The 24,436-nt window shown below is 43.9% G+C and overlaps 1 protein-coding gene and 1 long non-coding RNA gene across 8 annotated transcripts in view; one reads left to right on the plus strand and one right to left on the minus strand.

Annotated features, from left to right (window-relative positions):
- Window positions 1-24,436, plus strand: part of ARL15 (ADP ribosylation factor like GTPase 15) — a 372,284-nt gene that overhangs the window by 190,106 nt on the left and 157,742 nt on the right. The window lies entirely within an intron of this gene.
- Window positions 1-24,436, minus strand: part of LOC137558806 (uncharacterized) — a 27,957-nt gene continuing 3,521 nt past the window's right edge. Inside the window, exons 2-4 of the long non-coding RNA XR_011029727.1 lie at window positions 22,220-22,297; window positions 13,921-13,984; window positions 1-446 (exon numbers count right to left, since the gene is read on the minus strand). This is a non-coding gene — a long non-coding RNA (uncharacterized lncRNA). The remainder of the gene's footprint in view (window positions 447-13,920; window positions 13,985-22,219; window positions 22,298-24,436) is intronic.

Below are 24,436 nucleotides of genomic sequence, written 5' to 3' on the forward strand. Positions count from 1 at the left end.
ACTCAGAGGCCCTGGTATATTATTATCGTAAATTATCTTTTTTCACGTTTTTTTTCATTTTCACTTTTTTAAGTAGCCGTATGTAACCGGTGTGACTTGCCTGCTTTGAACTTCAAACACGTTACCAATGAATGTCCTTTATGAAGTTCCCTACTAAATAAGTAGCAAAAGGAAGCACTCAGACTGAACCTTTTTGCATCTCTGATACTCCATTCTATTCATCGCTGAACAAGGAAAGCAGTTTTTTTCCTCTTCCCTTTTCGTCGGGTCTCGCAGAGGTTACCTTTGTAGAGCAGTTTGAATGTCAACTCGAGCGTAGAAACTTGTCGTAATGAAGGTAATGTCGAGGGCAGTCTGCGTCCATTATATCTCCCCAAAATGAGTCTGTGTGGTCCTTCTGAGCAAGTCTTCTAAGGAATAAATGGGGAGGCATTCTCCTTTCTTGTCTGCAAAATGAATAGCGGCATCAGGATAGACAAGCTCCTTAAATTATGCAGTGAATTTCCCGTCACACATTCTTTTGGATCATTGGTAAAGACTACAAGTTGGGGAAAACAGTGTTCACCTCCACACATGCAGAGCACATGCTAAGCGGACACAGAAGCTGCTTGTTTTATTGGACTCCAGACACCTCTTTTTTATTGCATTTTGTTTTTTCAATTGTGTTTTTTGCCAAGTTCATTATTTTGGCAGTTATGACTTTTCAGGTTACCTAAACATCCAACTTAAACCCGTTAATTTTAAAGTATTGATATTCATATTATTTAGTATTTATATAGTGCCAACATCTTCCGCTGTACAGAGTACGGTATATTGTCTTCTCTCTGTCTCTCAGAGGAGCTCACAATCTAATCCCTACCATAGTCATATGTCTAGTGTAGTGTCATAGTCTAGGGCCAATTTAGGGGGAAGCCAATAAACTTATCTGTATGTTTTGGGGATGTGGGAGGAAACTGTAGTGCCCAGAGGCAACCCACGCAGATGTGGGTAGAACATACAAACTCAGTGCAGATAGTGCCCTGGCTGGGATTCGAACCAGGGACCTAGCACTGCAAGGAGCAGGGCTGTGAAGTCGGAGTCGGGGCAATTTTGGGTACCCGGAGTTGGAGTTTGATTCGGAGTCGTTGATTTCATAAACTGAGGAGTCGGAGTCTGATGATTTGTGTACAAAATCCACAGCCCTGTTAAGTATTAGACTAGGGAGTCGGAGTCGAGGAGTCGGGGCCATTTTGGGTACCCGGAGTCGGAGTCATGGTTTCATAAACTGAGGAGTCGGAGTTGGAGTCAGAAGATTTTTGTACCGACTCCACAGCCCTGGCAAGGAGAGAGAGCTAACCATTACGCCACGGTGCTGCCCATCATAGATAAACCTATTTCATGGATAAGAAGACATTCTAGTATGAATGTGTAGGTCAAACCAAATTATTCTCAATCAACGATGCAGTTATACTCCATATCTTGGAGACAGCTGAGATCCTTGTTGGGTTTGTGTCCTTGCAGTGCTCGGACTCCCATTTCAAATCTTGGCAAAGATATGGGGCTTAATTCACAAAGCATTTACTGCATGTAGTAAAGCAGAAAACAACCTATTTTACTGAACATCTTGTCTAATGTCAATTTCCAATGGCTGTTCCCTCATGGAAAACTAACATTACTGACTAGTGATAACATTACCAAACTTGTGAGATAAATAACAAACTTGTGAGGCAAATACCTTATAAATGTCTATTCATAAAGGCTGTTACCTCATGGAAAACTAAAATTGCCCACTAGTGAGGACTTCTTCTTTAATCATTGTCGCGTCACGTGACTACCAAACTTCCTCCTTTAGCCCAGAAGGTGGAAGCGTGGTAGTCATGTGACGCGGCATGGAATGCAATTAGCCGCGGATTAAAGAAAATGGAAGTCTGGGTAACTTAACCCTCCCTCACCCGCCCGCTCAGGTGCAGTAATTAGCGTTTGGATTTGGAATGATTTTGAGTCTAAATCAATTCGGAATCCATTTGGAGCTCATGCCTGCAAGTGATGATTGGACAGGAAGTTGTGTGTACATGTCCAAAGTGCACCCAATCGATAAAGTGATCGATTTTTTTAATTATAAGTGCGCAAAATCGATCGAGAGCAGATTGGACATGTCGGAAATGATCACCAGATTCCCATCTGTCGGGCACTAAATTGCATCGTGTGTACTCAGCATGAAGGAGAGGATAGGGGAGAATTTAATTAACTAATTTACGACCGGCTCACGCCGATGGGCGTGGCCGCATTGGCAGCCCCAGGACCGCCTACCGCCAATTGCCGTCAAGTCCTGGGGCTGCAGTTTACCAGGGAACGGCCGCACGCATGCGCGATCGTTCCCTAGCACTTTACGGAACTGAGTTTTCTGATTAGCATGCTAGCCGCGATTGCGGCTAGCAGGCTGCTTGTAAACAAAAGGGGAAGATATCCCCATTGTTTACATGCGTACAGCGCTGCAGTCTCCAGCAGCGCTGTACAAGATCGGCGATCCTCGGCCTCTGATTGCCCGGGGATCGCCGTCCTCTCATAGGCTGATGCCTATGAGAGGCAGAACAGGACGGATCGCCGTCCTGCTCAATTCTCTAGGCAGAGGGAAGGAGGGAAGGAGAGGGACAGCGGCAATGAGAGCCTCTAAGAGGCTGGAAAAAAAAAAAAGTGAACTCAGCGATCGGACCCCTCCTGCAGCATGTCCCCTTAGGGACAAAAATAGGAGGTGAGTCCGATCGCCATACTCCTTAGCTGGGCTGTGCAGGAGGCAGAAAAGCCTGCACAGCCCACTACAGAAAAAAAGTACCTGGTCTTTAGGGGGGGGGGTTAACACTGCGGTCATCAAGTGGTTAAAGGACTTACGAGGTCAAAAAAAAAAAAAAGGTTTAGTACCTGCTTCGAATTTGAACCCACGGAGGACGCCATCCGCGCCTCCGTTTACTTCCGCCAGGTCCCCTCTGTTTAATTCCCCCCCCCCCCCCCCGGGCCGCTCCCGACCCCACAGTTCTCATGCCTCAAGTAAAATGGTCGCCAGAGCTGGCCGCGGCTGCGCAGTCAGCATAGACGCGGGTGCGGCTGCGCAGCTCTAGGGCCTCCACCCCCTGAACCACGCTACAGGCTGTCTCCTGTGCGTGGAACAGGGTGGGGGCCTAGAGCAGCGCAGCCGCACTCGCGTCTATGCTGACTGCACAGCCGCGGCCATCTCCGGCGCCCATTTTACTTGAGGCATGAGAGCCCGACCCGGGTCGGGAGCGGCCCAGGGGGGCGATTAAACATCAGGGACCCGGCAGAAGTAAACGGAGGGCGGGAATGGCATCCTCCGTGGGTTCAAATTTGAAGCAGGCACTTCTACAGTGTTATTGTGTAGTAATAAAAACTGGTTAATAGGATGCTAATAGTTTTGAGGTAATACAAATTTTATGATAATTTTATGCAGCTTTTGACTTGCACTTGTCAGTATAATAAAGGACTGCCATTGTAAAAAAAAATTAAATTCGATATAAAAACGCAAAAATAAAAAGTACATTTGTCCCAGAGTAAAATATCTATAAATTACTATTTTCCTATGTAGCTGTTACGTATAGTAGGTAGTAGAAATCTTACAGAACAGCTTTTGGACTAGCCCATCTCCTCATGGGGATTCTCAAGGTTTTCTTTATTTTCAAAACCACTTAGTGAATAGCAATTGCTCAGCCCAACTGCCAGAATAGTGTGTAAACAGGTAGGGGGCAGCCAGCATCTTTGTACAGCTCCTATCCAGTGAGTTTTTGTAAAGGATTACTTAAATACTGAGAATCCAATCCTCCATGAAGAGATTACCTAATCAAAAACCTGTTAGTGCTGTCAGATTTCTATGAACTACTGTAAGTGACAGTTACAAAGGAGATGTAATATATAGCTAATTGTACTCTGGAGAGTTTATAATTCTTATTATAGTATGTGTTTACATGTATTTTATACATTTTTGCAATAGTGGCCCCTTAAAGAGACACTGAAGCGAAAAAGAAATATGATATAGTGAATTGGTTGTGTACTATGAATAATTACTAGAAGATTAGCAGCAAAGAAAATATTCTCATACTTTTGTTTTCAGGTATATAGTGTTTTTTGTAACATTGCATCATTCTATAATATGTGCAGATTACACAACACTCAGCATTCAAAATGATTCTTTCAGAGCAGTCTGTGAAGTAATGACATCTCCTCTAGCAGAGGAAAAGTAAATAGTCCAGGAACAGTTGAGATAATAAAAGTCAGATAACAGCCCTCTCCACCACTAACTTAGTCGGAGAGCCTAATGGCTTGTTTGCATTGAGATAACAACTGGAGTTTCTCAACTCTTCCTGTACTGGAAACAATTACACTGATGTATCTGATCTTAATGTTTTATTTCTTAGCTGTGCTACACATACAAATCATAATATCATCATTTTTTTTCGCTTCAGTGTCTCTTTAAAGAGACTCTGTAACTTATTAAAAAAAAAAAAAAAACACTGGGGGATACTTACCTCGGGAGGGGGGCGCCTCAGGGTCCCAATGAGGCTTCCCTGACCTCTGAAGACAGCAGGAATCCAGCGCTAGCTCCACCAATCCTCCCCTGACAAGCTTGACAAGCTAAGATTTATTTACCTCTCTGGGACCATCACATAGATTTCTGTCAGATGCCTGTCAAGTTGAATCTGGCAGGAATCTAACTGATGTGTGCCACACACTAGGAACAGATTTCCAATAGATTTTATTCTAAAAATCTATTGGAAAGTTATTGGAAATCACTATCATTTTGGACCATTAGATCCAATGCAACTCTATGAGCCATCGATCTGCTGCCAGCAGCAGATCGACCGACATTTTCCATCCTGTCATGCTGGGTACACACTATGAGATTTTATCATCGATTTACTGTCAGATCGATTATTTCCAACATGTCCAATATGCTTTCCGATCGATTTCCTATTAAAGTTAACCCTCCTGGCGGTATGAAAAATTCCACCAGGAGGCAGCGCAGCAGTTTTTGTTTTTTTTTTAAATCATGTAGCGAGCCCAGGGCTCGCTACATGATAGCCGCTGCTCAGCGGCATCCCCCCGCCCGCTTCGATCAGGAAATCCCGTTCAAAGAGCGGGATTTCCTGGAGTGCTTCCCCCGTCGCCATGGCGACGGGGCGGGATGACGTCACCGACGTCAGTGACGTCATTGGGAGTCCCGATCCACCCCTCGGCGCTGCCTGGCACTGATTGGCCAGGCAGCGCATGGGGTCTGGGGGGGGGGGGGGGGCGCACGCCGCGACGGATAGCGGCGATTGGGCGCGCGGCTGCGGCGATCAGTGTGCTGGCGCAGCTAGCAAAGTGCTAGCTGCGTCCAGCAAAAAAAAAGTAAGCAAATCGGCCGAGCAGGGCCGGAGAAAACCTCCTGCGCGGCTTACCCCGAACTACGGGGTAAGCCAGGAAGGTTAATGGAAATTGATCAGAAAATGCTCAGGAATCGATCGGAAAGCAAATCGGACATGTTTGAAATAATCGATCTGACAGTAAATCGACCATAAAATCTCATAGTATGTACCCAGCATCAGATAGACCAAATTGTTGGAAATAGGCCGCAAATCGATCGATTTGATTGAATCGATCTATGGCTGAAATCGACCAGTGTATGGACCCCTTAACAGTGAGACACAGAGTGGTAGGAGCTCTACAGGGGAGAGCATGGGAAGCTGGCAGCAGGGATTGCACCTCTATAGAGTTGCTGAGAAAACAGTGGAAACAATGGGTCTCTTAAAGGGACAAAATCAGAAGTGGATTACAAATGGCGCCGGGTGAGGACGCCACGGCCACAGGGCTCCGGTCTTTTTTTGTTTTTTCCCCCTAACTCCCCCGCTGGCGACCTCCCGTCCACCTCCATTCACCTGTGGATGATGCAGGGGGCTCGGATGTGCCCCGCGGGCTGCTGGAGGATCGGGAGGTCGCGTGCTCTGCTCCGCTGCGGGGTGGGGATCGTCTGACCTGGGGAATCCGCCAGGGGAGCCGGAACACCGCTCTGGAGCCAGGGAAGGCGGGACACCGCACGCAGCGCCGCATCCATGCAGCACATGGTTTGCTCTCCTGCCGGGGACCAAACGGAGAGGGGCAGCGGCGGCTCCACAATGCCCTCGGTCGCTCAGGACTGTCGGGGGCTGCCGCCTGGGAAGAAGCCGCATTATGCCCCCGCCGCCAACACGTGCTCCCGCCGCCACCACTTGCCGACCAGGGCCGCCGCCGGAGACCTCCCCCAGTGACCTCCCCATCACAGGACTGCTGGGGTTGCCGGTCACCCTCCACCACGGGTCGCCCAGGGACCAGCAAGGACACATGGGTCACCCGCCACGTGCGGAGGAGGCCTGTCTGCAGCGGCTCCCCAGTCACCAGGACCACGACCAGGCTGCCACCGTGCTGATGGAGGGCCTGTGGCTGCTCCTCGCAGCCACAGAGAAGGTATGCTGCCCCTGGCCTGTCCACCTCTGCTGCCTAGCCAGGGTGCCCCCTTCCCGGCCTGATGTCCACCAATGGGGCCTAGCCGAGGTGCCCCCCGGCCTCATGTCCACCACTGCTGGGTGGCCCCATGCCCACCACTGCTGCCCAGCAAAGGTGCCCCCTGGCACCACAGTCTCATGTCCACCACTGCTGGGTGGCCCCAGGCCCCACGTCCACCACTGCTGCCCCCTGGCACCACAGGGCCCCACTGGGTCTGAACCCTCATCACCCAGCCATGCGGACCCTGAAATTAGGAGCGATTCTCCTGGAGTAACCTGGCTCAAGTGATCCCTGCTGGCCGCCTCCATCACGATCCCCCCCCCCCCAGCATCCTCTCTACTTTCCGCGGACAATCGGAGCACCTGTCTAGTTGGGAGCGCGTCGCTGTGTAGCGTCCAGTGCCGAAAATGGCAGCGCTCATATCAGCTCTCAGGCTGCTCCTCCAGTCCCACTCTTTTTCTGTCCCGCTATCAGTGTATGTCTTGCTATGCTATGTGTGTATTACGTAAATTGTACGTGTATGCTGTAATGCTCTGTTTGTATTATGTTACTGTACGTGTATGCTGTAATGCTCTGTTTTTGCTTTGATTTTGCTTTTGTTTATACGTATGTACCTATGCTTAATTGTATACGACGCTCTGCTTAAATGTACGCACTGTAATGTTGCCCTATGTATGCTTGTCCCACGTCCACGTATGTACCATGCTATTTTTCTGTTTTCACCAACGACCCTGTATGCGCCAAAACCAATTCCGGGTACAATTCACCGTTGTACTTGGCGAAATAAATTCTGATTCTGATTATTAATTGGGGTATCTGCGTTTATTTATATATTGTATTTATATAGCGCCAACATATTACACAGCGCTGAAATCACATGTTCACTTACTAAAAAATAAAACCCTCCAAGGGGTTACTGATCAGGGCAATTTTGTGTATTTGTGCATCTGCAATGATTGAAATTGAGATTAGACCTGACAGTAAATCTCAGTCGATCAGATGCGGCAGGGGAGTGGCAGTAGATCGGCGGCCAATAGCATTGCACTGTATCGAACAGTGCCACACTGCAGCTCGATAGATTTTCATTAGATTTCACTGTGAACTTCTGTATGTGCCGTGTATGGGGAAAATCCATCCCTCTCTCATCAGATGCAGATCAGAGAGGAATCGATTTGTTTGCCACATTGGGGGAAAAAAAATCTACGGCTTGGTGTACAGAAAGACCCTGGTCTGTGTAATGCCACCAGATTTCCATATTCCTTGATATACAGTATAGTTTTGTACACATATGGGACAAACGTTAGCACTGTTCCCTCATATGTTTGGCTACAGGTATGCTGAGATTAGACAGCTCTTTTTATAGCTATGGAATTGATGAAGTGCTTTTATGAGGCTGACACCTATTTTGCATTTGCTTTTAGCAGCCAGTGGCAGTGGCCTTTTTTTCCTTTTTTTTTGCATAGTCACAGAAAGGAAGGTGAGAAGTTTTAATAATGCTAGCCTAAAGCCTGGCAATGTACGGAGCTCACCTGGAGAGGATTACGCTTTTCCCTTAACAAAAGTGGAATTTGAATCTGTCACTTTTTCTTGGATATGAGGCAGTTCTCTCACTGGACAGTTAAAAATATTTCTGCTGTGTTTCTGGATTGTTACAGAACAACTCGAAATTTGCTCTTAAAGAGGAACTTTAACCAAGGATAGAACTTCATTCTAGTCAGTAGCTGATACGCCCTTTCCCACCAGCAGTCTTTACCTTTTTCTCTAATAAATCATCAGGGATGTCAGTAAGCTGAAAGTGTGATGAAACCCCTCCCACAGTGTGATGTCATGACCAAGGTCCTGACAGAAATAACAGCTTTTTTCCAATTGCATTCACAAGAGAAAAGTGTCTGCATCAAACCAAGTAGAACCTGATATATCTGGCTTTGCAAACTTAATTGGCTTAATCAAGAGGCATTGTTCATGCAAACTTGCATTTGCTTTCACATGCCAGAATAGGCAGGGTCTTTTAACTAATTACACCCCTGCGGGGATTAGTCAGTGCAACATTTAGCACCTTACCAGGGGTGCCACGAGGAGGCCTCCCATGCCCCATGGAACGGGGGGGGGGCAGCATGCAAAGAACTCCAAGCTTTCTCACTGCTCAGAGACACTGCAGCTGCACCCTGGGGAGGGGGGGGGGGGGGGGGCTGAGGCGCTGAGAAGCGCAGGCGCCCCCCCCCCAAGCATGGCAAGTACCAGGGCGAGCTGTCCACATCCGTCTCCCAAAGGATAGACCTACCTTTTAACGCATTGCGTCCATGAATGTCATTCAAAGTCTGCCAAATGAGCACAACCTGAGAGCGACACACAGAAAGAGGAGCAAAGCATGGGCCACCCCAAGCTGGTTGCAGCTCATATTTTTTCCAACTGCCAAGCAAGCAATATCTCCCTCTGCATAGAACTCTCAGTAACGGACATTCTGTGCAGATTATCTGGCAGAACTAAAGATTTCATCACCTGTGATACATTTCACAATGTAAATCAGAGACAGGAAAGATTTTACAATGGGCAGACACTGACTAAATTATCTATAAATGAATATTGTAAGCAAGAAGCTATTTTATTTTGTTGTTTTCACTAAAGTTCCTCTTTAAATAGAATCTATGGGGAATTAAGTATGCGTTTGGCTGTTTGATCGATGCAAAGTAATCCATATCGGTCTGAAATTTTGAATTCTATCGGTGGAGCAAAATGGAAAACTTCAGTCGATTGTGCAGGAATTCGGTTTCATTTTTGTCTGCTTTTGATTGACTGCAGATTGAGTTACTGTTTCTGACCATGCACTGTGGCATCCATCTCACATCCATCTCAGTGCAACTTTTAGTGAATAAAAAACACATGTACGACTGATAATTAGCATGTGATTTTCCATAGATCGCTGTCAGTGTGTGTGGCTTTGGCCGATTTAATCAGGGCTAAGTGCTCTGCGGACGTATCGCTAGCAGCTTCCAACAGGCGAGATGTGGAGGAGGACAATACGCTCGAGCATCAGTCAGGCGTCCTTGTTGCTAAAAATCCAGCTTGCCAGATCTTTTGACAGTGTCGGGGGTGGTTTCTGTACAGGGGTGTTCTAGGATCCTAAGAGATCCAGGGTACTTTTGGGCACTGCATGGGTGTGGCCCTACACCGGAATGTGGGTGTGGTCATGGGTGGAGCCACATTTACATGAACTTAACAGTGGTCTAAATAGGCCTGCCCAGCAAAATGGTGGATAATGTCCCCTCTCCATCAATAAAAAAAAAAAAAGCAACAAAACATTAACAGTCAGTATCGCCTAACCACTTCCCCTCCCCCGGGACGAGTAACTATGTCACTGCAAAGTGCCATAACTCTGTGCAGGGTCGTAGCTACTACGTCCCTCCCTGCCACGCGTTCCTGCTTGCCCCCCCCCCCCCCACTCATTACCGCTGCCGATCGTTAGCCGCTAGAGCAATGAATAGAAACACAGTTCCCATTCGTTGATCGAAAGTCTATGAGATGGTGCCGTCATTCACAAAAGCTTCCTGTTTGCGTAGTAATACTATACTAGTACTAAATACTAGTAATTACTAGTAATACTAACAGACATCTTGTGGCCAAATAGTAAAATTACATCTACATTTTTTTCCTCAATTAAAGACCTATGTTGACCTAATTATTGCATTTTAAATTAACCCCTGACCTCCCAGACTCCCAATAGTTACCAATTATGTTTTATTTGTATGTTTTTTGAAAAAAAAATACATAACTAGTTACCTTAGGGACGAAACTTTTTTTTAATATGTATGTTAAGAGGGTATATTATTATTTATAAATTATGGGCTTGTAATTAGGGATGGACGCAAAACTAAAAAAATGCACCTTTATTTCCAAATAAAATATTGGCGCCATGCATTGTACTAGGGAAATATTTTAAATATTGCAATAACCGGGACAAATGGGCAAATAAAATGTGTGGATTTAAATTACGGTAGTATGTAGTATTTTAAAACTATAATGGCCGAAAACTGAAAAATTAATTTTTGTCCATTTCTTTCTTATTTTTCCTAATAAAACACTTTTAGAATAAAATAATTCTTAGCAAACGTACCCCCCCAAAGAAAGCTTAATTGGTGGCGAAAAAAATTAAGATATAGATTGTTTCATTGTGATAAGTAATAATAAATTTATAGGCGAATGAATGGAAGGAGCGCTGACAGGTGAAAATTGCTCTGTTTTTTTAAGGGGAAAAACCCTTCGAGGTGAAGTGGTTAAACTTAACTAGGCAGAGTTACCTGGCTTCTGTGCTGGCTAGTCTGGCTTTCTGCTGGGGGGGCTGGCCTACTGCCAGGTTATCTGGCAGTTCCCCCATAGCATTTCCTGACCTAGTGGAAGTGGAAGGTCAGGGAATGCTCCCATGGGCTTCCCATTGAGGCACCACAACTCCCAGCATACTCCCATAAAAGAACCACCGCATCCTGCATGCCCCCATAAAGGCTTCATAGCATCCAGCATGGCACTACAGAACCCAGTATGCCCACATAGAGAAACCACAGCACCCAGCATAACCCCGTTTGATGCACCACAGCTCCCAGCATGCCCGCCACTGAGGCACCACAGCTGACTCTGCCTGGAAGATATCCGGGGCACCCCAGAATAGATCCGGGGAACGTGCCACTGATTTTTGGGGCTAGCAGCAAACACCCCTGTTCCTGTACATCTGCTAGATTCTCGGCCAAGACTGTCCTTAAAGTGTACTTGAGCCGAAGATCGGGTACAAAAAGAGAAACTTAGCTGCAATCAGGAAAGCCTCAGGATCCTATTGTGGCTTCTCTCAGCTTTCTCCTGTCCCCCCTCACTGAGTTCAGGCCCCGAAAAGATTGGTGACAACAGATTGTCTGCAATTGGGCATCACAGTAGCTATGCCAGCACAAGCGCAGTAAGCCGGACCCGCTCATGCATGAGCAGCTCCATGCTATTGCACCTGTGCAGCCGTGCTCGTGTGGCCACTGTTTGCCTGCTTGTCAGAGAAGCGGAGCGCGGCCCTGATATGCAGGGGATCCGCACTCACCAAGGGGGGGGGGGGGTCTGTAGCACGCAGAGGGAAGCCTCAATAGGACCCCGAGGCTTCCCTGACTGCAGCTAAGTATGTCTTTCTGAATCCGAGCTTGAGCTTGGGTTCTCTTTAACAGCTGACTCATGTCACCAACAGAGCTCACAATCTAATCCCTACCATATTCATAGTCTTGTGTCCCTATCTTAGACTAAGCCTCATACACCAGTACAAAGGCTGTCACCCACAGAGCTCAAGACATCGATCCCTTGGATGATAGTTTAGGGCCTGAGTGCAGTGCAGACACATCACTAGCCTTGATACTAGCAATGTGTTTTTGTAAGGGATACCACCGGTAATAACTTATCTGTATGCTTTGGAGACTAAAGGTAGCCATACACTGGTCGATTTGCCATTAGATCGACCAGCTGACAGATCCCTATCTGATCGAATCTGATCAGAGAGGGATCGTATGGCTGCCTTTGATGCAAACAGATTGTGAATCGATTTCAGCCTGAAACCGATCACAATCTGTGGAGCCGCCACTGCCGCCTGTCGCCCCCCCCCCCCCGCGCGCATACATTACCTGACGCTGGCTCCTAGGCATCTTCTCCGCATCTTCTCCACGCTGCACCCGCTCCATCCCGGCACTTCCTGTGTCACTCCGTGACCAGGAAGTTCAAATAGAGCGCCCTCTATTTGAACTTCCTGGTCACTGCAGTGACAGGAAGCGCCGGGATGGAGCGGGTGCAGCGCGGAGAAGACGCCCGGGAGCCAGCGTCAGGTAATGTATACCTGATCGGATTGGCCGCCGCTAGTGACGCGCTCCCTACCCGCGGGCGATCGAGGGTAATTTCCCGCACGGCGCGATCGACGGGCCGATCCGATTTCGGGAGGAAATCGGATCGGCGGGTGCGTTTAGCGCGAACGATTGGCAGCAGATTCGATCCCAGGATCGAATCTGCTGTCGAAACGGCCGCGAATCGGGCCAGTGTATGGCCACCTTAATGGTGTATCCCTCCTAACTGCCTAAAGCAAAACTGAAGTAATTTTTTTAAAAAATAGAGATACTCGCCTTAGGAGAGCGAGGGCTCTGGGTGCTATAGAGCCTTCCTGCTCCTCTCACGGCCCCCTCGGTCCAGCGCTGTCATCCCCAAACTGAATTTCTGCCACAGGAGGCTTCTGAAGTATTCAGGAGCCTTAGTGCTCCTAAAGACAGGCAGCTCCATACTATACATGCACGGGATAGCGCTCTCACACAGGCGCAGTACGAAGCCACCCATCTTCAGGAGAACTTGGGCTTCTGAAGACGTATGAAGCCTCCCGTGGCGGCACAGAGCAGTCTTCAAACCATTGATCAGAGATTAACGGGAGTACAGCGCTGGAATGAGGGGACCAGGGGAGGAGCTGGAAGGCTCTTTGGGACCCAGAGCTTTCCCCATCCATAGGTGACTACTGTATCTGTTTTTCTGGGTTTTTTTTTTTTTTTTTTTTACTTCAGGTTTTCTTTAAAGGACCACCATCACAAAAAATGCAAAAACGTAAAATACGGTATATGTTTGTACATACTTATAAGATGTTCATTTCTCACAGAGTAGAATTACTTTTGTCCTATGTTTCTGTCACTTACAGTAGTAAAACTCTTTATGAGATGGCTAAAGTGTTGTTTGGAAATTTGTATTATCCTTATAAGTGAACCAAGAGTAAAACTCTTGACAGATGTGACAGGCTTTAGAATAGTCAATCTCCTCATGGGGGTCTTATTACTTCCTTTATCCTATATAATAATCTGCCTGTGTCCGTGCCTTCAGGCCAGCGCGCATGCGCGGCACATGGGCAAAGAAAACCCTGCATCTCCTATGAGGAGACAGACCAGTTCAAAACCTGTCAGAACTGCCAGATCTTGACATCCTACTGTAAGTGACAGCGACATAGTAAAAATTAATTTTATAGTGCATTTTATGCTAGAAGAAATGTACATTTTATACATATGCATAAACATGGATTTTAAAATGGTTTGCAATATTGGTCCTTAAAATGAACCAGAGTTGAAAATAACTGATGAGATAAACAATTATATTTATACTCCTACTCCTAAAACTGGCTTTAAGTATCCCATGGTTTTATTTTACATTTAGAAAGTAGGTTGAATGGCTTACTGTCTCCAATCAGTGACAGTCTATTAAAACGGTATAAAACCCTGACATAATATTTCAATAAAAACATGTTTTCCTACATTTTATATATCATATGGTTATCCTATTTGCTTTTGTGCATAAGTATTATTATTCATTTAGAAATTACAAGTTTCCAAAGTACACCTTTTTGCTCTGAGAGCTGACTTTGCATTTTATTCATACCTGTTTTTTTTCCGTCTTGAAGTATAAGCAGAAATGCTTTCTGACTGTTTGTGTTGAGGAGAGCCTGCAGTGTCAGAGAAGGATTTGTTTACATTCCTCACGTGATACAATTAAACACAAGATAACATTATCTCCAGTTCAGATGCATCCAGCTTTCCTGGCATTGAGCTTTTCTGTCCTGTGTTTAACCCTTTCAATGCTGTTCTAGTAAAAAAAAAAACTAAATGCTAGTAGTATATAATATGCTGTAAATAATGTTTTAGAGCAAAGAAGAATTGCTGAGTTTCGTTCCACTTTAAGTGTCCCAGAGTTAGAAAAAGGACAAAAGAAATTGTATTCTGCCAGGAAAATGTTCATGGCTGTAATTTGCTTATCAGTAATGTTTACTTTATTCTCGACAAGGTACCGTCAAGACAGAAGCTGTCACTCCCCTGCCTAAATATTTTTAATATGTTTTGTGCTATACATGTGTTTATCGCATCATGTCACATATTGCCTCGGGTACACTTTCAAATTAACTTGCCTTTTTTTTTTTTAACTTCTACTCTAGTATATACAGTGTATTTGATCCCTGTGTCTGAATTTCCAACCGCCCTATAGAAGATAAATAATGATACCGCCTGGCCTACCTATTAGTGCCTGCTGAGATCCATGATGAGTTCATCTGAAATGTGTTCTGACAAGTGGAAGACATTTTACACTTTTGTCTCAGACGTTAACAGAATCTGGTATATTTTTCCCCCTTTTTCCCTCCCCTCTTTCCTTTTGATCACTGATCCAGTTGACCCTGCTCTGAAGGTTCACTTTTTCATTCTCCTCTTTGACATGGGCTGCTTCATGAAGTATAGTCTTCCTTTGGGAACTGTTGGCAGTTCCACATGACTAACCTGCGATCTAATGAGCAGCAAGGCAGCCTACGAGTGACCATTTTGTTGGCAGGGACGGCTAGACAGGGTAGAACAGGGCCGAGGTCATTGAAGAAAAGACACGCAGGGTGAAAGACTTGTTAGCCTGCATTAGCTTGGCTGATTTACTTCACATTAGGTCACCATGGGCCAAAGACCGGAGTGCCATTACATTTCAGGCTGTGGAAATCCTAGCGTTGTCCGCATTCAGAGAGTTGAACGTTGTAAATTAGACTGTTTGTATAATTCTTGTTCCTGTTTTCACGGTAGACACAGCCAACTACTAGAATTACTTTGTCACAACAGAAGGTGCATCAACACCCGTTAAAAGCAACATTTAATTAGCAATTGTTTTACGAGCTACGAAGCAGTAGAGCACTGCTGTGTGTTTTTACATTTATTATTTTATTGTTTTAAAGAGGCACTGAAGCGTAAAAAAAAAAATAATGATTTGTATGTGTAGTACAGCTAAGAAATAAAACATTAATAGCAGAGACATAAGTCTAATATTGTTTCCAGTGCAGGAAGAGTTAAGAAACTCCAGTTGTTATCTATGCAACAGAGTAACCAAGCAGCTCAGGGTGACCAAAAGTACTAGGAATGTATAGGGGGATAAAAGGAACCAAAAAGCCCTCCTACTGAAAAAGCAAAGCTTGGTGTAATTTGCCTTCTTAAAACAGAAGGAAATTTGCAATAATTCAGTTATAAGTGAACATTTGTGGTTATCTATGCAAACAAGCTCCACTAATATCCACAACTTTCAAAAGTCGCAGGGAGCTCTGTCTTCTGAAGCTTATTATCTCAAGTGTCTGTCACTGTATTATTTTGTTTTGTTTTTTTCTGCAGCGTAAAGTTCAAAAGTTCACAAGCCTGCTCTGTAAAATCATTTAAAATGCGGAGTAGTGTGTAAACCGCAAATATTAGAGAATGATGCAATGTGATAAAAAAAAACAAAAAAAACTGAAAATAAAAATGAGAATATTTTCTTTGCTACTAATGCTAATTCTAGTAATTATCCGTACTACACAACCAATTCATTATATCATATTTTTTTTTCGCCTCAGTGTCTCTTTAAACCACAGAGTAGAATTCCCTTGGTTTTTTTTTGGGGGGGGGGGGGGGGGTTGTGCATAGTTGTGAATGTTTGGCTTAGTTTCTTAGTTTACCATTTGCGTTTCTTCTATAGCATTCACTGTGTGGTATTTGTAGAGTATTCAGTACATCGGAGCTGGCTTGCTTTGGGGCGTACTTTACAATGATGGCAAAAACGAGCTTTCTGTGTATGCCTCATGCCAAGTCAATTGTTCAGAAGACCACTGCGAAGTTAAATGGAACTGTTGGAATATTAGCTCGGGCAATTTTTTGTGGCAGGTTGTATTCCGTTACATTTGTGTATCAAACTTTTTTTTTTTTTTTGATCGATTAGTTTTAGTTTAAAGTGGACCTGAACTTAAAGAGACACTGAAGCGGAATAAAAAATATGATATTATGATTTGTATGTCTAGTACAGCTAAGAAATAAAACATTAAGATCAGATACATCAGTCTAATTGTTTCCAGTACAGGAAGAGTTAAGAAACTCCAGTTGTTATCTCTATGCAAAAAAGCCATTAAGCTCTACGGAGAGGGCTGTCTTCTGACTTTTATTATCTCAACTGTAAGTAAACAAATGTCTTTTTCTCTGCCAGAGGAGAGGTCATTAGTTCACAAGACTGCTCTGAAAGACTCATTTTGAATGCTGAGTGTTGTGTAATCTGCACATATTAGAGAATGATGCAATGTTAGAAAAAACACTATATACCTGAAAATAAAAATATGAGAATATTTTCTTTGCTGCTAATCTTCTAGTAATTATTCATAGTACACAACCAATTCATTATATCATATATTTTTTTTCGCTTCAGTGTCTCTTTAAAACTTTCTCTCTGCGTTAAAACCTAAGCAACAGCATAATAACCTTTACAGAAAAACATTTCTTTGTTACAGCTGATACAAATCCTGTAAAAAATAAAAAAATACTGTTTGTCTACTTCCTGCTTTAATGGAACCAGAGATATTGTTAACATTCTGTGTTTACCAATTAGCTCTCTGCATACAGGTTGCATTTCTATATGTTTTCCTTCTGTCCTGTGCAAGAGTTCAGGTCCACTTTAAGAGATAAATGTACCATACTTGTACTTGTAACATAAAGTTATTTAATCAGTCCCGATTGCTCTCTGACCCAGTAATGCTGTTCTAACGCTTCACTGATTTTGTTCCTGTGTAGAGATATGAAGACTCCCTGGCTGTTATACACATAGACATTGTATTATGTGTACTGTCAGTGTACAACGTTTTAAATGTCTCTGTACTCTTCTGGCTTTCCCATGCCTCTTCTTGGACCGCAATTTTTTTCTTTCTTTTCGGGCACCAGTGTCATACAGGGGGCTGTTTTTCTAAGCGGTTTGTAAATTTACGAGCAGCAGGTAGCGTGGCTTAAGACGGAGATGGGGAAGGAGCAGCCGCCGAGACTGGTCAGTTACTACAATGCAGCTCAGCTACGGAACATGCGGGGGCCTGTGGGGAGCAGTCGGCGAGAGACCATCTGATGTATATGTTATTCCGCCACCGATGAGTTGGGCACAGAGTGAGCCAAATGACTTCTCACCCTGCTGCCTCTCAAATTCCCAACATTGATAAAAACTATTCCCCCTCCAAATCATAGTTACTCGGAGAGAGAAGTAATTCGGGGACAGGCGGTTACCAGAACCCCAAATTACCCTTGCGTGCGGTCGGCACTATAGCATTAGTGCTATAGTGACGTCTAGAAACCTGTTTTGGACCACCTGGGGGTCCGGCAACGCAGAGGCCCTTGGCGTAGTCAGAGTCCTGGGGCAATTGCCCCCTTTGCCTCTATTGCAGCACTGGCCCTGAAAGGGGAAACTTTTTTTATTTTATTTTTTTTAAAGAAAACCTGTAACGAAGAAAAGCTCCCCTGGAGAGTACTCACCTCGGGTGGGGGAAGCCTCCAGATCCGATCAAGGCTTCCCCCGTTCTCCTGTGTCTTACGGTGGCCGCGAAAAAGCTCCGGGGATGTAAATAATTACCTTCCCGGCTCCAGCGCAGGTGCAGTATCGGCTCTCCGTTAGGAGATAGGTGAAAATAGCCGATCGCTGTCTGTCCGCTCTACTGCGCAGGTGCAAGTCTCCTGCGCCTGCGTAGTAGAGCGGACCCGACAGAGATCGGCTATTTCCGCCTATCTCCGTGCTGAAAGCCGCAACAGCACCCCCGCTGGAGCCAGGGGAAGGTAAGTATAGCAAGCCTTGTCAAGATTGTCGAGCACGGATTGCGGGACGCTTCGGGGGAGCCAACGCTGGACTGCCTGCTGCTACAGCAGAGGGGGAAGCCTCATTGGGACACTAAGGCTTCCCCCTGCCGAGGTAAGTACCCCCCAGGGGAACTTTTTTTTTTGTGAGTCTCTTTAAAGGTATAAAAAATGGTCAGTACAAAAATGACCAGCACATTGAAAGTTCATGGAAGTTTAACATTTACGGTGGACACTATTGTTTTATTCATATGAATCAAACAGGGATCATAATCTTTCCCTGAGCTGTTGATTTGATCTTTTAGACTGCTTATATTTTGGTTGTGTTATTTATTGCCTGTTGTTGATGAGATGGTGTTGTAGCTGCTCTTCTTAGCTCTCTGGAGGAACATGCTGCTGTGAAGTGAATTTGGCACCCGTGAATACCCGTAGCAAATTTTGATGGATCTCTTCAAGTTAGCTGTTTGTTGTTGGGCCAGACTTTTGAAAGCATCCCGATTTAGTAATAACACTTGGAATCCATGGTATAGTACCTCTGCAAGTTCAGACACTAAGATGCAAATCATTTAAACTATTAACTTGCACAATACAGGAATTTTTGGAATTTTTTTTTATACTTCCATAGTTAATGATATAACCTAGTAATTGGTCTGATGCTAAATTTCAATGTAAGTAGTCACTGTAACACCAGCCATATCAATCCATATCGTGCACTGATAAAGCCTAAACAGACTTACCTAATAGTCTATAGTGGATGTGATGCATGTTTTTCAAAACTACAAATGAACTATATACATATTTGAAAGAGGTAGAAAGCGCCCAAGGGTGTAGTAGTGTATACAGTGTGTTTGCCAAAACCGGTAAGACAGACGCACAGGGCTGAGCTTATCAGCAGAACTTTAGGCACTTTTTACTTGATCTGATGAAGCGGTTTGCACTGTAAAGCGTGTTGTCCTGTCTTCTGTGCATAATAAATCAGAATCTTTGTTTGAACTCCCCATTCTTTGAAAATGTTCATTTGAGGTAAGACTGTCTTAGTGTTTTCTTTTTTTGGCCGAACATGTTGTATACACTACTACACACCCTTGGGCACCTACTACCTCTTTCCAGTACCTTCTAGTGACCCCTTCCTGAGGGATTCACTCCCTAGCCTTACCGAGAGTAAGACCATCCCCACTTTTTTTGGAGTGCGTCCACCGCACCTTATCCACAAGGCCGAGTGAGAACGGTACCTCCCCACATGCTCTTACAAGTGGTTGCTTTACTGAGAAACCCAGCTTTGTGAGTTTAATCTTATACTACTCTTTTAATCTTCGAAGAACCATACGATATAATGCTAGAACGAGCATTTGTCCATCACATGACCAGGGAATGTGATCCACAGTGATCATATGGCCACTGCTCCAGGTACATCCTAGGTGATCACATGATCACTGCTCCAGGTATATCCACGGTGCTAATCTGACCACTGCTCCAGGTAGATCCTAGGTGATCATTTGACCACTGCTCCAGGTATATCCATGGTGATCATATGACTACTGCTCCAGGTAGATCCAAGGTGATCATATGACCACTACTCCAGGTAGATCCAAGGTGATCATGTATACACTACTCCAGGTAGATCCAAACATTTGTTTTTAATCAGGCAGGTTTTAAAAACATAAATGTCCACTTAAGCCTAAGTGGACAAATATATTAGTCCAGCAGGAGCTGCTTAGCGGCAATCTGGGCAAATTTATTCGTTTGGCAGTGTTGCGGCGGGTGCGTGCTTGTAGCCGTCAGGTGCCTGCTTGTTCCTCGCCACTATTGCAGGGGATCAATTGCGGAAGGGGAACGAGTGTTCCCTCGAGGCAACCGATCCCCTGTGAATGAATAAACATGCCTCCAATCACGAGGCATGTTGATTCATAAAAACGGAACATCACAAAATGTTAAAAAATATCAAGCACTTCCTCATAACTTCCAGGAGAGTGCTTAGTGCCACCTAGTGGCCAAAAAGTAAAGTTAAATTAGAAAAAAAAAAATGTTACACATTTAATAAAGCCTCATTAACCCCCCCCCCCCCCCCCTCTTCCACCGCACCTAAAAAAGCAAAAAACGTAAATAGTTACCTTAGGGACTAAACTTTTTTAATATGTATTTTGTGAGGGTATATTACTGTTATTTTTTGTCTATATGGGCTTCTAATTAGTGATGGATGCTAAATTGAAAAAAATGCACCTTTATTTCCAAATAAAATATTGGCACCATATATTGTTGTAGTCAAATATTTTAATCGTTGCAATAACCTGGACAAATGTGCAAATAAGATGTGTGGGTTTTATGCACAGTAGAACATTTTATTTTAAAACTATAATGGCCCAAAACTATCTTTTTTTTCCCCGTTAAAATGCATTTAGAATAAATTAACTCTTATCAAAATTTACCATCCAAAGAAAGCCTAATTGGTGGCGAAAAAGACAAGCTAGAGATCGTTTCATTGTGATAAGTAGTAATAAAGTTATTGGCAAATGAATGATAGGAGGGAAGTAGTAAAAATGGCTTTTTGTCCTAGAGGTGAAAACATTTGTGGGCTGAAGTTGATATACACAACAAACTTCACTGGTAAAAAGAGCACTATAATTGGTTTGACAAGGACCGCCTCCTCAAATCACAAATTATAAAAACAGTTTTCCACAATGATGCATCGCAACACAGCCTACTGCAATTCCCAATTTACATGAATAATTTGGTCCATATAACCAACATGTATGTAAGTGCAGTAGCAGTTTATATGAATAAAATTTTAGGATGAGAGCTTCAGAGACGTTTGAGTGTCACAGGGCTGTGGAGTCTGAGTCGGAGCAATTTTGGGTACCTGGAGTCTGAGTGGGAGTCGGATGATTTTTGGACAAAATTCACAGCCCTGGTAAGTATTAGACTAAGGAGTCAGAGTCGAGGAGTCGGAGACATTTTGGGTACCTGGAGTCGGAGTTGGAGTTGGCAGTTTCGTAAACTGAAGAGTCGGAGTTGGAGTCGGAAGATTTTTGTACCGACTCCACAGCCCTGGAATACTACAGAAACTCGAAAGCTATCTCAGAGGTGTACATGTGAAAAGGCAGCGGGGAAATTTGGTCATAGGGTGAGGCCAAATGATGATGCTTCTTGAACTAACTGATCTGCTGCACATGTTATAATTTTGCTACTGTTACCCTATTTCCAAATCTCCCCACCTTCTTTCTTTGCGTAATGCGGTCTGTTACCGATGCATTACGGCATATGGTGGTGCCTAAATCCTTATTGCATTGCACGCGTTTACGGTTTCGATCTCAAAGGAGAGATCCAGGAGACCCTAAACTACCCTAAAGTAATATTTGCTTGAATTAGTGGGTAAACTGGACAGTGAGTGTCAAGATATGGGGTGGTAAAGGCTGTTTTATCTTTTGAAACTCTCAGGTTTACAACTAATGAAGGGGGGAGGGGGTGTTTACCTTTTCAGAGTAAATAGTCCAGTGTTTTATGCATGCAAATGAGGCAGTCAAATGCAGTGGCTCCTCTAAAGTTAGCAGAAGTTAAATCTCCTTTATCCAGCCAAGCTGACAATCCATGATGACTGCTGAAAACCGCAAAGATAATAACTGTATTTTGCAGACTATAAGACAGGGGCTTCTGATAAGAGGACAAAAAAATTCCTTGCTTGGCATTTGGAAAAAGCCTTTATTTTCCACAATGCAACAAGGTTCACAGACAGCTAACTGTCATGACCATGGCCCTGACATCACTGTGGCAGGAGTTTCAAAACAATATCAGCCATACAGACCCCCCTGATGATCTATTTGAGAAATGGTAAAGACTTATCAGGGGAAGGGGCTATGCGCTACTGATTAGAATGACGTTCAATCCTTGGCTAAAGTTTCACTTTACAAAAAGGTACCATTCGCACCATCCGTTTAGCACACTGTGATGTTTTGAACTCTGTGTGTGGAGTTTAGCATTAATAACCCATTGCCTTTGATGCTGCTTTACAGCAAGAAATAACAGCTATACATAAAGAATATTGTTATCTATCATTTGTCTTTTTTTAAGGAATAAAGGAGAATCTGAATACTAACCTATTGTACAGCCCAAAACAAAGAAGTAATCCCTTAGAAAGAAGTTGGTGCCTCTGAAGTCTTCTTTAGTCGTTTTGTCTGAAAAGTATGAAAAGTTAGTGGAGAAATTAAGCCCAGGTATAGTTATATTATATGGAAAGGGGCGTAAGGAGGAAATATCCCAGACTCTTACAACACATCCACATGGCCCATGCACTGTAAAGGCCATTCATTGGCCAGTCTCAAAGGAGTTGTTTTTACATTACGGAAGAAATACTGTACAGATTAGTCACTTATCGTTTGTTTGCACACGGTTTAAAAAAAAATTAATATTGAAAACAATACGGGGAGTTCTTCATGTGATATCCTTTGTAATTGCAGATCATAGCGCCCAGACTGTTTGAATTGGATAATAATAAAAGATTCATTTTTTTATCCCGTCTGGGATGCGGCTTTTGTTTAAACTTGTCTTGTAGATGACAGATCCAGCCCATTCTGTGCTCTCTTCTGTCTGATTCCGTTTGAAAGCGTGTTGACTCGCGAGTGAAAGGAGAAGTTGGACAATGGGCTGAACAGACGTTCGGAGCTTATTCCAATTGTTAGAAGTAGGCCGTGGTTGTTGACTTTGCACTTCTGTGCTGATAACCGCAGTTATGTAATAGTCAAAGGGAAAATCAGCTCGCTGCTTGCCGGATTGCCTGTTACTCATGGCACTAAATGTTAGAATAACAGTGTGATTACGTAGAAATCCAGGCTGCTGCCCCTGACATGTACTTTATAACATGTCAAAGCTGCCGTCAAAACAGCTCCGTATGTTTACAATGCACTTTTTTTTTTTTTACAAAACGATGTAAGCTGCATCTTTTTTTATTTTGTAACACTGTACATTTGTTCGATAGCAGATATGTTTTTCTGTTAATACTGCGGCGTTATTTCAATATATTATAGACAATATTTGATACACACCATTTAAAGAGACACTGAAGCGAAAAAAAAATGATGATATTATGATTTGTATGTGTAGCACAGCTAAGAAATAAAACATTAATATCAGATACATCAGTGTAATTGTTTCCAGTAGTTAAGAAACTCCAGTTGTTATCTCTATGCAAAAACGCCATTAATCTCTACGACTTTCAAAGTCGTGGAGAGGGCTGTCTTCTGACTTTTATTATCTCAACTGTAAGTGAACAGTTTTCTTTTTATCTGCCAGAGGAGAGGTCATTAGTTCACAGACTGCTCTTAAAGCGGTATCGTCACCATAAAAATCAAATATTAACAGCAACTGGTCTGAGTGTATTAAGTGATAAAGAAGCTTGTCATCTACCCTCCCACATTCCTGCTCCTCACTGATTGGCTGAGGGCAGTTCAGTGTGACATGAGGCTGACCTCTGATCTTGCTGTGCTCACATCTGATCACATCTGATCTTGCTGTGCTCACAAAGCAAGCTAGCTATGATGGTGCAGATTCTAGGAGAAAAAATGGGAGGAAATAACATCAGGATTGGCTTCATTCAGAGAGAATCCAGGATATGCCAGGAACAGAATTCTCTTCATTTACTATATAACATTAACTGAAATTAAAAGGTTGACAGTACAATACAGTAGAACAGTTATCCACTTATATATGTGTTTTTTTTTCCTGGCATAGTATGGCTGACCCTGCTGCTTTAAAGGAAACCCGTGGTGAGAGGGATGTGGAGGCTGCCGAGTTTATTTCCTTGTAAACAATACCAGTTGCCTGGCGGTCCTCCTGAGCCTGAGTCTCTAATACGTTTCGCCATAGACCTTGAACAAGCATGCAGCAGATCAGGTGCTCTGACTCAGCTGACTCACCTCATTTACAAGGAAATAAATGTGGCCGTCTCTATATCCCTCTCACCTTGGGTTCCCTTTAACTGTCTTTGAATAAATTGTCAATGCTCTGCTAACCCACACATAATGAGGTGGTGTGTCTTGGTGCTGTTTACAATTTTAAAATTGTGGCTTTAGGTAGGTGTTGGGCACTGTTTTATGCAGGGCTGTGGAGTCAGAGCCGATGATTCGGAGCAATTTTGGGTACATGGAGTCTGGGTCGGTGGTTTTATAAAGGCTTTGGAGTCAGATCGTTTTTGTACCCACACCATTGCCTTGGTTTTATGAGGGTTAATGTGGCCATACACTGTTGTAGTAAAAAGGAATCCCGCTACACCAGAAGTAAGGTGAAAATTAGAAAAATTATTTATTTATTCTTGATCC

This window comes from Hyperolius riggenbachi, chromosome 1, assembly GCF_040937935.1.
Source record: "Hyperolius riggenbachi isolate aHypRig1 chromosome 1, aHypRig1.pri, whole genome shotgun sequence".
In the NCBI taxonomy this organism is placed as follows: Eukaryota; Metazoa; Chordata; class Amphibia; order Anura; family Hyperoliidae; genus Hyperolius; species Hyperolius riggenbachi.